The sequence below is a fragment of the Callorhinus ursinus genome, unplaced genomic scaffold (genome assembly GCF_003265705.2).
Source record: "Callorhinus ursinus isolate GAN/ISIS: 27379988/994484 unplaced genomic scaffold, GSC_fseal_2.0 scaffold10, whole genome shotgun sequence".
NCBI lineage: Eukaryota > Metazoa > Chordata > Mammalia > Carnivora > Otariidae > Callorhinus > Callorhinus ursinus.
Genome location: NW_027397072.1, coordinates 34,058,725 through 34,071,175, shown reverse-complemented (window position 1 = coordinate 34,071,175; position 12,451 = coordinate 34,058,725). Strand labels below are relative to the sequence as shown.

The window sequence follows — 12,451 nt, the reverse complement described above, 5'->3', positions numbered from 1 at the left end:
TGTGATGGAACAACATGAGTAACAGCATGCCTCAGGAGAACTGTGTGAGGTCGTCTGTGCTGTGTGGTTGGAGGGATTGGCTCTGTGCCGCCTGTCAAGATGCATCACCTTGTGGGCCGGAAAGGTCACAGCCATTGCCTGCGTGGATACAGCAAAGCTGCTGAATGAATTCTTGACCAGAAAATGTCCTTGGTCAACAGACACCAGGGGGAAAACAAACCCTGTGCTATACTGGGATTTACTTCCAGCAGCTTTGGGCCTGGAGGAGAAATGGTTGATCAACTCTGACAAAATTGTTATGCGGAAGAAGCTGCCTTGCTCTCATTGTATTTACACTCACTGCTAATAGCTTTATAATTGTATTCCAAAACCTCGCCAAACAGCAGTTTTTGTTTTTTGCTATGGGGGTTTTCCATGACATTTCTCACTGAAACCCCACGGGGAAGCCAACCCCCTTATGTTGCCCAATCTCTTTGTTTACTGAACGTATTTAATTCAAGCTTCAACTGTGGTGGAATTTCACCAGTGTGGTTTCAGACTCTCAGAACTGTAGATTTCATGGTCCTCTTTCAACTTTCGAGCTAGAATCTCTGGAAGCTTTGCCTGGCATCTGCATTTATAAATCCACCAGAGGTGATTTTGATGAGTGGTTAGTCTCTGGATCCTTGTTCAAAGCAGAAAGCCTGGTACCTACCACTCAAGTTATTGAATTTAAATCTGGGGCAGCACCCTAAAATCTCCATTTTAGCAGAGATTCCTGGAGATTCGATAAAGCATCCTTGAAATTAACCAAGTGAGAGATATAAAATATACCAAATTATTCCTGTGTTTTGCATAATAACAACCAAATAGCTTAACATTTCCATTCATGGTATTAGTTGTTTTGACAATAATTGGACAGAACCTCAGAGTCTCATTTTTAGACATTTAGATACAGTAAAAACCAAACAGAAATTAAGAGGGAAATGAAACTTACTGTAAAACTTGTTTTATACATTCATCAAGGGAACTGGTAGAATATTTACAAACAATAAGAAGTGTAAATTGAGAGGAATTATGAAATTAACCAGGATACTATTTGCTATACTTTAATGAGAAAAGAAACAAAAAACTACATTGCTCTAAGTAAAATGGTCATTAAGTGCCTTCTTTATTTCAGGAAATAAAGGATCTTTCTCAGAAGACAGATTTTTCTAGGTCCCACCTCACTGAAGATTTGGGGAATAGCCAAGAAATATTTTGAAGCTGCAAAGTGTACACAGCACCTTCTTTGAATCTCATGTTTTGGGGAACGACTGTTGAAGAGCTAGTGTTCTAAAGAAGGTTCAGGAATGCCACTGACCGGAAAATTCTGTCAAATACAGAAAACATGAGAAATATTAATTGCTCATTTAAGAGAAAGAGATAAAAATTTTAAGAAATTCTTTATAGAGTCTGGAATTATATAATTAAGAAAGGTTTCATAGTTCCTATGGGGAAAAGATGTCTATTTCAGAAAGTAGAAATAGACGTAGTCATTTATTTAAATCTACTCCCTGGTAGGAGGACTTGAGCATGGATTTGGGGGGCAGCTGATTTTTACGTTTAGCTGTTGGTCATATCGTGACCCACCATCTTGGTTTGCCTGGGCCTGAGAAGCTTCCTGGGACACGGAATGATTGGTGCTGAAACATGTCTCAGGCAAACTGGGCAGCATTGTTCACCCTAGTTGGTCGCCTCTACACCCTCCACCCACATCTTGAGTAGAGAGTGATCAGCCTCGCCCTGACTGCCCTCACCACAGGACTGGCTCAGGCAAGATATAGAACCTCCATACATTTGACGGGTGTGAGGCCAAGGACTTTTGCTTGATAGTTTGAAAAAAGAGAAGCCCTCCCTTTCAGTGAACCAGAACTGTTACAGCCATTTTGTGACAATGAAGAAAGCAAGCCTCAGGATGAAACTGACACTTGGAGAAGAAAAGAGTTCTAAAAAGAGCAGTGAGGGACAGGGGGATCTGCTCTTGCAAACCTTGTGTGAGGCCTACCATAGGACTGTTTATCCAGTCCAGTAAATTCTGTCACCTTTTTCCTACAATTTCACAATGTACAAGTTTAAAGAGTATGAATAAACTAACGCCTAAGCATTCAATATCCAACTTAAGAAATGGTCTATTATTTGTATCTCAGAAACCCTCTGTGTTCTCCTCCCGTTGTCTTCTCCCGTCCTCCAGGGGTGACTATAATCCTGATTATTGTGGTATCATTTCCATAACGGCTTTCTTTATGGTTATGCTACATACACATGCATTTATAAATCGTTAAGTTTTTAGTTTTACCTATTTTGCCCTTAAAAAAATGGAATCATATGCTACTATTCTTCTGAAACCTGCTTTTGGAGATCTATCCGTGTTTAAGTATGCAGCTGTAGTTTATTTGCCTAGTAAATATTTTTCTTTTTTTACTTCTAACTTTTCTGGGTACTTATACTTTTCTTATATCTAAGGTAAATAGCAATGTCTCAATGTTTCTTTCTTAGTTCTTTGTTTAGTAGATTGTAGTTTTTAGAGATTTTTGGCTCCCAGAAAAATTAGTTGAAAAGTACAAAAGGTACCCCTACACCCCTTGCACCCATACACATGTAACGTTACCCTCTGTCGACATCCTGTACTACAGTGGTGCCTTTGTTACGATCGGTGAACCCACACTGCCGCATCATTATCACCCAGAGTCCATTGTTTATATTAGGATTCACTCTTTGTGTTGTGCATTCTGTGAGTTTAGAAAACATATGATAAGGTGTATCCCCTATGATAGTATATGGAACAGTTTCACTGCCCTAAAAAATCCTCTGTGCTCTGCCAATTTATCCACTCTCCCTCTTTTTAAAAATTTTTTTTATTGTTATGTTAATCACCATACATAACATCATTAGTTTTTGATGTAGTGTTCCATGATTCATTGTTTGTGCATAACACCCAGTGCTCCACGCAGAACGTGCCCTCTTTAATACCCAGCACCAGGCTAACCCATCCCCCCTCCCCCCTCCCCTCTAGAACCCTCAGTTTGTTTTTCAGGGTCCATGTCTCCATGGTTCATCTCCCCCTCCGACTTACTCCCCTTCATTCTTCCCTTCCTGTTATCTTCTTTTTTTTTCTTAACATATATTGCATTGTTTCAGAAGTACAGATCTGTGATTCAACAGTCTTGCACAATTCACAGCGCTCACCGTAGCACATACCCTCCCCAATGTCTATCACCCAGCCACCCCATCCCTCCCACCCCCCACCACTCCAGCAACCCTCAGTTTGTTTCCTGAGATTAAGAATTCCTCATATCAGTGAGGTCATATGATACATGTCTTTCTCTGATTGACTTATTTTATCTCACTCTCCCTCTTAACCCCTGGCAAACAATAGTCTTGTCACCATAGTTTTTACCTCTTCCAAAATGTCATATAGTTGGAAGTAATCAGCATGTAGCATTTTCATATTGGATTCCTTTAACTTAGTGATATGCATTCGCATTTCTCTCTTCACAGCTTGATAGTTCATTTCTTTTTAGTGATGAAATATATTCCACTGTCTGGATGTTCCACAGCTTATTTATCCAGTCAGCTACTGAAGGGCATCTTTGTTGCTCCCAAGTTTTGGCAATTAGGGACAAAGCTGCTATAAACATCTGTATGCAGGTGTTTGTGTGGACATATCTATTCAGCTCCTTTGGGTAAATACCAAGGAGTATGATTGGTAGATTGTATGGTGAGGGCATGTTTAGTTTTTTTTTAAGAAACCACTAAACTGTTTTCCAAAGTGGCTGTACCATTTTGCATTCCCACCAGTAATGAATGAGAGTTCCTGTTACTCCACATCCTTATCAGCATTTGGTGTTGTCATTGTTCTGGATTTTGGCTGTTCTAAGAGTTATGTAGTGGTATCTAGTTGTTTTCATTTGCATTTTCCTGATGACATATGATGGGGAGTATCTTTCCATATGCTTATTTTCCACCTGCATATCTTCTTTGGTGAGGTGTCCAGGTTTTTTGTCTATTTTTTTCTGGTCGTTCATTTTCTTATTATTAAGTTTTAAGAGTTCTTTATATATTTTGGGTAGGAGTCTTTTATCAGATGTGTCTTTTGCAAATATCCCTCCCAGTCTGTGGCTTGTCTCTCATTCTCTTGATACTGTCTTTCACAGAGCAGAAGTTTCTAATTTTAATAAAGTCTGATTTAGCAATTAATTCTTTCATGGATCATGCTTTTGGTGCTGTATCTAAAAGCTCATCCCCATATCCAAGGTCATGTAGATTTTCTTCATTTTACCTTCTAGGAGTTTTCTAGTTTTGTACTTTACCTTAGGTCTATGATCTCTTTTGAGTTATTTTTGTAAAGAATATAGGCTCTGTCTCTAAATTATGTTGTGGTTTTTTTGTTGTTGTTTTGTTTTGTTTTTTGTATATGAATGTTTGGTTATTCCAGCACCATTTGTTGAAAGATTTTTTTTTTCTCCATTGTAATGCCTTTGCTCTTTTGTCAAAGATCAGTTGACTGTATTTATGGGCATCTCTTTTTGGGCTCTCTATTATGTTCCAATGATCTATTTGCCTGTTCTTTTGCCAATACCACACTGTCTTGCTTACTGTAGCTTTATACTAAGCCTTGAAGTTGGGTAGTGTCAGTCTTGTAACTTTGTTTTTCTCCTTCAATGTTGAGTTGATTATTCTGAGTCTTTTGCTTTTTCATATAAACTTTAGAATTCCTTTTTCTATATTCAAAACTTTTGTTTTACTGTTCTAATTTATCTGTCTTTTAACTGGAAAATTGAGTCTGTTTATTGCATTTTGATTAATGATATATTTATATTTTAATAGTATATTTTCACATTTTAATTTATATCTAGATTTTTAAAAATCCATCTGTATCTTAAATCCTAAGCAGTAGAAAAGGATGTGATTAATGGCATATTGTAGATATTGACATTTAAAATAAAACCAATTGGCACATATCATTTCTTTAAATATTTCCAGTGGAGACCTAATACAATAGCAATTTGCTACTAACTGTAAACCACTTAAAATAGACAAATTCTCTTCATTACGATTATAAATTTTACATTGCTCCCTTTTCTCATGAGTTTGTATTTTCACTCTACTTCTTCAATAGAATTTTATACTAATGTAATATATTTTTATGCTTGAAAGTCTTTTAGTAATGACCCTGTCATTCTTCTCTACAATAAAACTATGTACATAATTGAAAAATTTAATTTTCTATGGCCATATGGATTTATGTGTTGATTTTTCTTCTCCCTTGAGTTCTTATTACAATTATTAAAGCAAAAATATAAAAACTTGAATATATTAAACATCAATGAAGAAATTAGAGAAAAAACTGTATTGAAATACATCTCTTTTGAAGATGAATGGGTGAATTATTTGTGGTAAATTGTAGGTTGTCTTTTAGGACTACTCACCTGAGGAGAGGTACCACAGTTCCTCTAGAGTACCTAGAGGACACTGTAATTCAAATTGAGTGAGTGGTAATTCTGGAGCTTTTATAGCACATACAAAAAAGGGCAGTTATAAAAGGAGAGGTGAGGAAGAAGAACCAGCATGATGCCTCAACCAAATGTACACACATGCTCAGGCAGATAAGTTTATAACAGAGAACCTAGATATATTAAGACTGATTATTCAGCCATAAAAGGGAATGGAGTACTGATTCATGCTAGGAGGTGAGTGAACTTTGAAAACATATACTATGAAATGAGCAAGTCACTAAATGCTCCATATTATAGATTCCTTACATGAAGTGTTAGAATAGGCAAATCCAGAGACAGAAAGTAGATTCATGATTGCCAGGGGCTGGGAGAAGGGGTAATGGGGAGTTACTAGTAATAGGTGCAGATTTTTAGTGTATTTTCTTGAAGTAATGAAAAATGTCCTGGAAGTACTTCACAGTAGTGGTAGACTAAATATCCCATGAATCACCCCTTTGTCATGAGACTTGTATAGTGACATGAAATTCTTTGTGTTCATTTGGATATAAGCTCATTTTCCACATCCTTCTCTGATGGAAGAAAATGGTGGAAGAAAGTACTTCCAGGCTTTATGTTAGGTGAGAAGAAATTAACCCCTACATATTTAAGCCACTGTACATCCCTTTTTCTGTTACTTGTAGCTGAAACATTCCTAACCAAATCAGAAGTCACTGGGAAATCATATTAACCTAGCTTCCAGTTGTTCATGAAACTGCATTTCAATAAGCAACGTATCTGGCAACCAAAAGATGATAAAGAGCAATTAGAATCTTCTTTACATTCTTTAGAAACTACCATCTTAGAATAGAAGAAAACTTCTCAAAGCCTCATTTCCTACCCTGGTTTACAGTCTTACACATAATGTGCAGATGTTTCTAAGGATTTCACCATTTTATCACAAAATTCCCCAAAGATTACTCTCACAATGTCCACATGGACTTGTCATTTCCCACCACACAGCTCTATTTTATTCCTTCTGCTCTACCTCAGCACTAAATAGGAGCTCTTTCTAATGAGAATGCTTCACAACTCCAGTGCTATTCCTATCACCACTCCAATTCTCCTTGCAAACAAACAATTGGAAACAAGTGGCTAAAGACATAATGTTTAATATTTCAGGTAATAGGAAGGGGAAAGGTTGAATGGGCAAAGATGGAGTTAGAGGGCAGGAAATTTGGGGAAATTATGACAACTCACACATTACCTTTCTTGGTCCCTTCCACAAAAGATTTTTCTTTCCTGTGATATTACTGTTGCCTCCTTGGCTGCCTAGACGTGTATGTAGAGTTGGCAGCTGCTTATATACCAGGATTTGAGGGCCTATTGTATGTTCTATGTGCTCAAACCATCATTATTTTACTCTTCCATCCTATTTGTAATTGCCCCCCAGTAATCATTATTTGACTAAAAGCAACATCTCATGGTAAAATGAGCACAAGTGAGAGAACTAGAACCTGTCTTTGTCTCTGCAGACTTATCTACACAACGGACATGGTAGTTTCTCTTCTACCTGCCATTTGGGCTGCCAATCAGTCCATTAATCTTTTATGCATTGGACAACTACTTACTGAGTATTTACTGTGTTCCAGACACTAGGACTATAGCAATAATGAAGTCACATGGAGCTTAAAAACTAGCTTTTGAAACATGGAAAAATTATAGAGGGGTACTACTGGAGGAGTGTCACTGTGTTTGGGGACATTGGGAATCTGGGGAGTGGAATGGCAGAAATAGATGGTAGGGGATGTGAGGGCGATCTGGCTGCAACATCTATCACCCCATTGATCACCAGGGTTGATTCGGCTGATCTGGCTGGCTAGGCGGGTGTCCCCTTCCTCCCTCACCACTCCCTGTGCGTCCCTCCCGAAGCTGCGTGCTCAGTCAAAGAGGATGACCTTCCCCGATAGAGGAAGACCGTTCTTCGGTCAAGGGTATACGAGTAGCTGCGCTCCCCTGCTAGAACCTCCAAACAAGCTCTCAAGAAATGGATGGTAGGTAGGGCGTGTGTGTGTGTGTGTGTGTGTGTGTGTGTGTGTGTGTGTGTGTGTAGGAGTGGTCATAAAAGATGAGTGACTAGAAGAACTCTGAACATAAGCTTCACCTGTTAAACAAATCAGTCCATGGCTAATCTTGACCTTCAGTAAATCAATGACCTGGTAAGAAATATAGTGTCAACTGCAATTCAATTCCATATAACTTGTTACCAGAAAGACTTGTAAAACTACTGATGTGTGTGCAATTGCTGTACAACTTCTGAGAACCTTTAAGGGTCACAGCTATCAGTAGATAGAACATTTCCTGGGGGAAGGGGAGCACTTGCATCATAATCGCCTGCCTTCATGCATTTGCTTCTGTTCATCTCTAATCTCTTTTCCTCTCTCCAGCTGTCAAGTCTTTGATGAAGGTTTTTTTTTTTTTTTTAATTCCTTCAGGAAAAAGTGGGCTCTTCCTCTTAAAGCTCCTAGAGAATTATGTCAGTACTTCACTTTGGCACTTATCCCAGACACTCTTATATTCTTAATGTTCGTGTTACTATTAGGTCCTTGGTGGGGACAGCTCTATGTATAACCTACCATAAATATTTAGCAATCCAAACAATGTACACTGAGTAGGGAACTGGATTTTTCATAATGGTCCCATAATGTGTTGTTTGCCTCTTTTGTGAATATATTCTTTGACATATAGTTTCTGCAAGTTCGTGTTTTAAAAATGCTTTCACTTTAAAACCACACTGTTTTTGTCTGAAGAAAAATGGAAACAATGGTAGGTAAATATGAAGAAGATAGATATATTTTTCCCCTAAGAAAACTATCATTTTTTATGTCACCTTTGGAAGTTCAAATGCCTGTTATTTTCTCTTCTATTTGTCCTGTTGCTGAGCCCCCAAATTATAGATGACCTGAACGGTCGTCTTTTATATGAATAAGAAGCTAATTCTCCCTAAAGAACAGGGAGGCAAAACTCCTGAGATGGGTAAATGACAGTTAAAGGCCAGTTTGCCCTTTGTGGTAAGCTGGCAAAGAGACCTCAGAGATAACCATAGAAGAATTTTCAAAATCTCAGAAATTATGTTGGCCAAGGGCATCAGGAGGAAAGGTATTCTCAGTGAAATTATCTTTGACAAATGATGTTCTACAGGCTAAGCCTATTTTATATAGCATGTGTTTCTGACAGTTATTGCAGTTGGTCCTATTTTTATTTAGCAAATATGTGGTTTCTCATGTTTTTGTATTTGTCACTTGTCTTTCATGACACCTTTTCACCTAGAAGTACCGCATACTGTTAAGTAGACAGGAGATATGTTATTACATTCAGAAACACAAAAGGAAAGCCAGTGAATACTCATTATTACATATATGCACAGAGCACAAGATTTGGACACATCATTGTGTTTCAAACAGGAACAACAACAACCTCCTGTTGGAAGAGGAGTGAAAGACTTGGGGTGGGGAGAAACATTACAAAAATAAAATTACAGGAACAAAGGAGAACTAAGGGTGAAAACAGAGCTACAGAGCTAAGAGGGGTGCTGGAGGTTTTTTGGTAAATGTCCTTATAAAGCCTTTCGCCTTGAATCTCAATGATGAAATAAAACATGGGCACTCAGGTGGAAGAGCAAGTCACATAGAAGGGGAAATTGAGCTGGACTCAGACTTCTTTACAGTCAGCTACAATTCTAGAAATAATGTCTATAAGGGTGGCCCAAGAAGGTCATGTTGTCTCAGCCATCCTTCATCTCTAAAGGAAATAGGAAGACAGTCTTAAGTAAAGCAGAACTGTGGGAAGACAACGTAAGTCATTCTTAAAACCAATAAAACTTACATAGCAAAATGGAACATAAGAAAAAGGAGCAAGTCTATATAAAATGCTCAGGAACAGAGGAACTATTCTGGAGAAAAGAATGGGTCTAAGTATTTAACTCATCTAAATGTAGAATCAGTTTTTTTAATGATTTAAATTAAATATTTCTAGTATTTTTTGTGTTAATTTTGTTTGACTCCAGATTGATATTTTAGAAAAGAATATGTCTGTGATGAAGAAATTTTATCTGAAATTCACCCAAAATTTTAATTTCATTTCAGTTTTTTTCTTCATCAAAATATGAGAGAAATAATTAGTATCTGTTTTAAAAATAATGTTGTAGGGGCACCTGAGTGGCTCCATCGGTTAGGCATCCGGCTCTTGATTTTGGCTCAGGTCATGATTTCAGGGTTGTGAGATTGAGCCCCACTTTGGGCTCTGTGCTGGGTGTGGAATCTGCTTGAGATTTTTTTTTCTCTCTCTCTTTCTCCCTCTCCCTCTGCCCCTTCCCCCCCATCACACAAGTGCTCTCTCTCTCTTTCTAAAAAATAAAAATAAAAAATAAAAATAATAATGTTGTAATCTGAACCTGTTTTCTGGATTTTTTTTTCTTTTTTCTTTTATTTTAATCTTTGACCTTGGCATATTGGCATATCTGAGACTAAGTACACCAAATACCAATAGCAATTCCTTCATAGTGATGTGGGTTTGCTTAATTTTAAACTTTATTTTGTTGACTTGGCCTGTGTGATTGATTTTTTTTTAATATTAAAAACACCATTTTGATAGCAAGTCATCTTTTAAAAAAAGAATTTATACACTATTATCATGTTGAAAGTACGTGAACAAAATCTAAAGAAATAATTTTGTACAGTTTAGCCAACCAGGTGATTTTATGATTGAAGTTTACATCTTTCTTGAATTTTTGTAAATATCTGTTTTGGTAAATACTCTTCCACCCTGTCGGTATCACACATCTGTGTAGCAAATGGTTGTCTTACAAACATCATGTAAGTATCTTGGACTCCATCTTGCTATGTAACAGCCTAAACATGTAAAGGATGATTTAATCACAAATAGAATCACAGAGAAGTTCTGTTCATGCCACATTACTATTTTTTAAGAGTATCAATTGGACTTTCACATGTAAAAATAATAGTTAAGCAATACATTTATATTTTCTTCAATACAGAAAAAATGCTTACTATCTTTAAAGTCCTAGAAATGGCCTTTTACAAACTTGCAGTATTACAAACTCAAACTTTTAGCTTCCATTAAGTAACACAATAGATAAATTTGGTCCCTTCCTGGCTGTTGCTGATTCATTTAGCATTTATAGGTCCCAAGGGTTGAAGTAAGGACAAGGCCAGGTGCAGTTTCCTAAGGCAAAGGGAGAGTAAGAACTGGAGGGACACTCCATACCAGCATCACCTAATTCCTCAAACACTGGATCACACAGAGGCCTTGTATCGATAACAGCATTTTACACTCATATGACACCAGGAACTGTTGATAAGATCTTTACAGATAATAACATGTCTAATCATCACAGCCATTCCTATCGGTTGGTTTACACAGATGAAGAAACACTGAGATTAAGTAACCTGCGTAGGATCACAAAGCTAGTAAGTATCAGAGCTATGACTTGAACCCAAGAGGCTTGGCTCCAGAGCTTATTTATACTGTTCATCTGATATCCCAGAATATAATTTGCCTAGGTAACTAACAGCCATTTTTTAAATTTTACAATGGTTGGAATGGCCCTGTGAATAGCATTACCATGAAGAATATACTCCCTAACACTAATATTATAAACATCCTTTAAAATTGTTCCAAAAAGGGAAAGTACTTACTGACTGGTGGTATTACCACCATACTTAGTGTCTTTACTCCCTGGAAGGGTGCCCTTTAAAGGGGTATGTGTGTGTGTGTGTGTGTGTGTGTGTGTGTGTGTGTGTGTGTGTCTGGAAGATTTGCAAATAAATGAATATGTAAAGAGGTAGGGAAGCATATACTCCTGCTGGATGCTCCTTTGGGGTTATATTGATTGTGTCATTAATGCTCTAATGGTCATAAAGATGGATGTTCTTATGTCTTTATAGGAAGCATGGAGGTTAACAGATAAGGGGAACAACATAAATCTATAGAATAAAAGTATTAGCAACTAACACTATACCAGTGTGAGTCAAGAAATAATAGTCTCCGTAAAGAACAGGGGATGGATATTTGTTTTTGTTGCGTAGCACTTAAGATTATAATGAGGCAATGCTACTTATGTTCCTGTTGCCAACAGCATTTGTAAAATCGACAGTTTTACAGGGAGGATCGTGAGCAGCTATAAAAATATTATTTCTCTATAGATAAAAGTTAATTCTGATTTCCATCAACCCATGAAACATGGTTTAGGGTTTGATCAAAAGAGTCAGAAGCAATGGAGTCTGGACTCCCATCTTGGTTGTTGACTTTTTAAGGTTGTGCAAGTATCAGACCATATTTTCTTTGACCCCAGTTCCCTCTCTGACAGTAAGGTAAGAACCTAGAGATAATTTAGTCTTTCAGGCCTTTAGGTGACCATTTATTTCATTACAATGGCTGTAAAGATTTAAATATAACAATTGTACTGGCTCCCATTGAACAGTACATAAAAAAAAAGAAACATCATACAGTGGCCATTTTGGAGGTGAGAGGAAACATAAAGTGCTAGAGTTCAGTTTTTGGCAAAATATGTATAATAGGTATGATATATTTCTGCTTCCTTGATATGGTCATCAGTGTGTTTATATATGCAAGTTCACCTTTCCAGATAGAAAAGCTTTCTGAACAAGTTTGACTTATATGTATGTACTCTGGCTTACTTGAGAGGGTGGAAGAATATAATCCATAAGGAATCCCTAAAAATGAAAATGAAAGAGTATGGAGAATCCTAAAATGTGTGTTTATGTGTTAGATAAGAAGGCGTTACTTTTGTAATCTAAAAAATGAAGTCGGGGCACCTGAGTGGCTCAGTTGGTTAGCAACTGCCTTCAGCTCAGGTCATGATCCTGGAGTCCCGGGATCGAGTCCCGCATCGGGCTCCCTGCTCGGCGGGAAGTCTGCTTCTCCCTCTGACCCTCTTCCCTCTCGTACTCTCTATC

At 37.5% G+C, this 12,451-nt stretch overlaps 1 long non-coding RNA gene across 1 annotated transcript in view; it reads left to right on the top strand.

Moving 5' to 3' along the window:
* LOC141373503 (uncharacterized) overlaps nucleotides 1-12,451 on the top strand; it is a 344,341-nt gene that overhangs the window by 160,879 nt on the left and 171,011 nt on the right. The gene's annotated exons all lie outside the window — the stretch shown is intronic.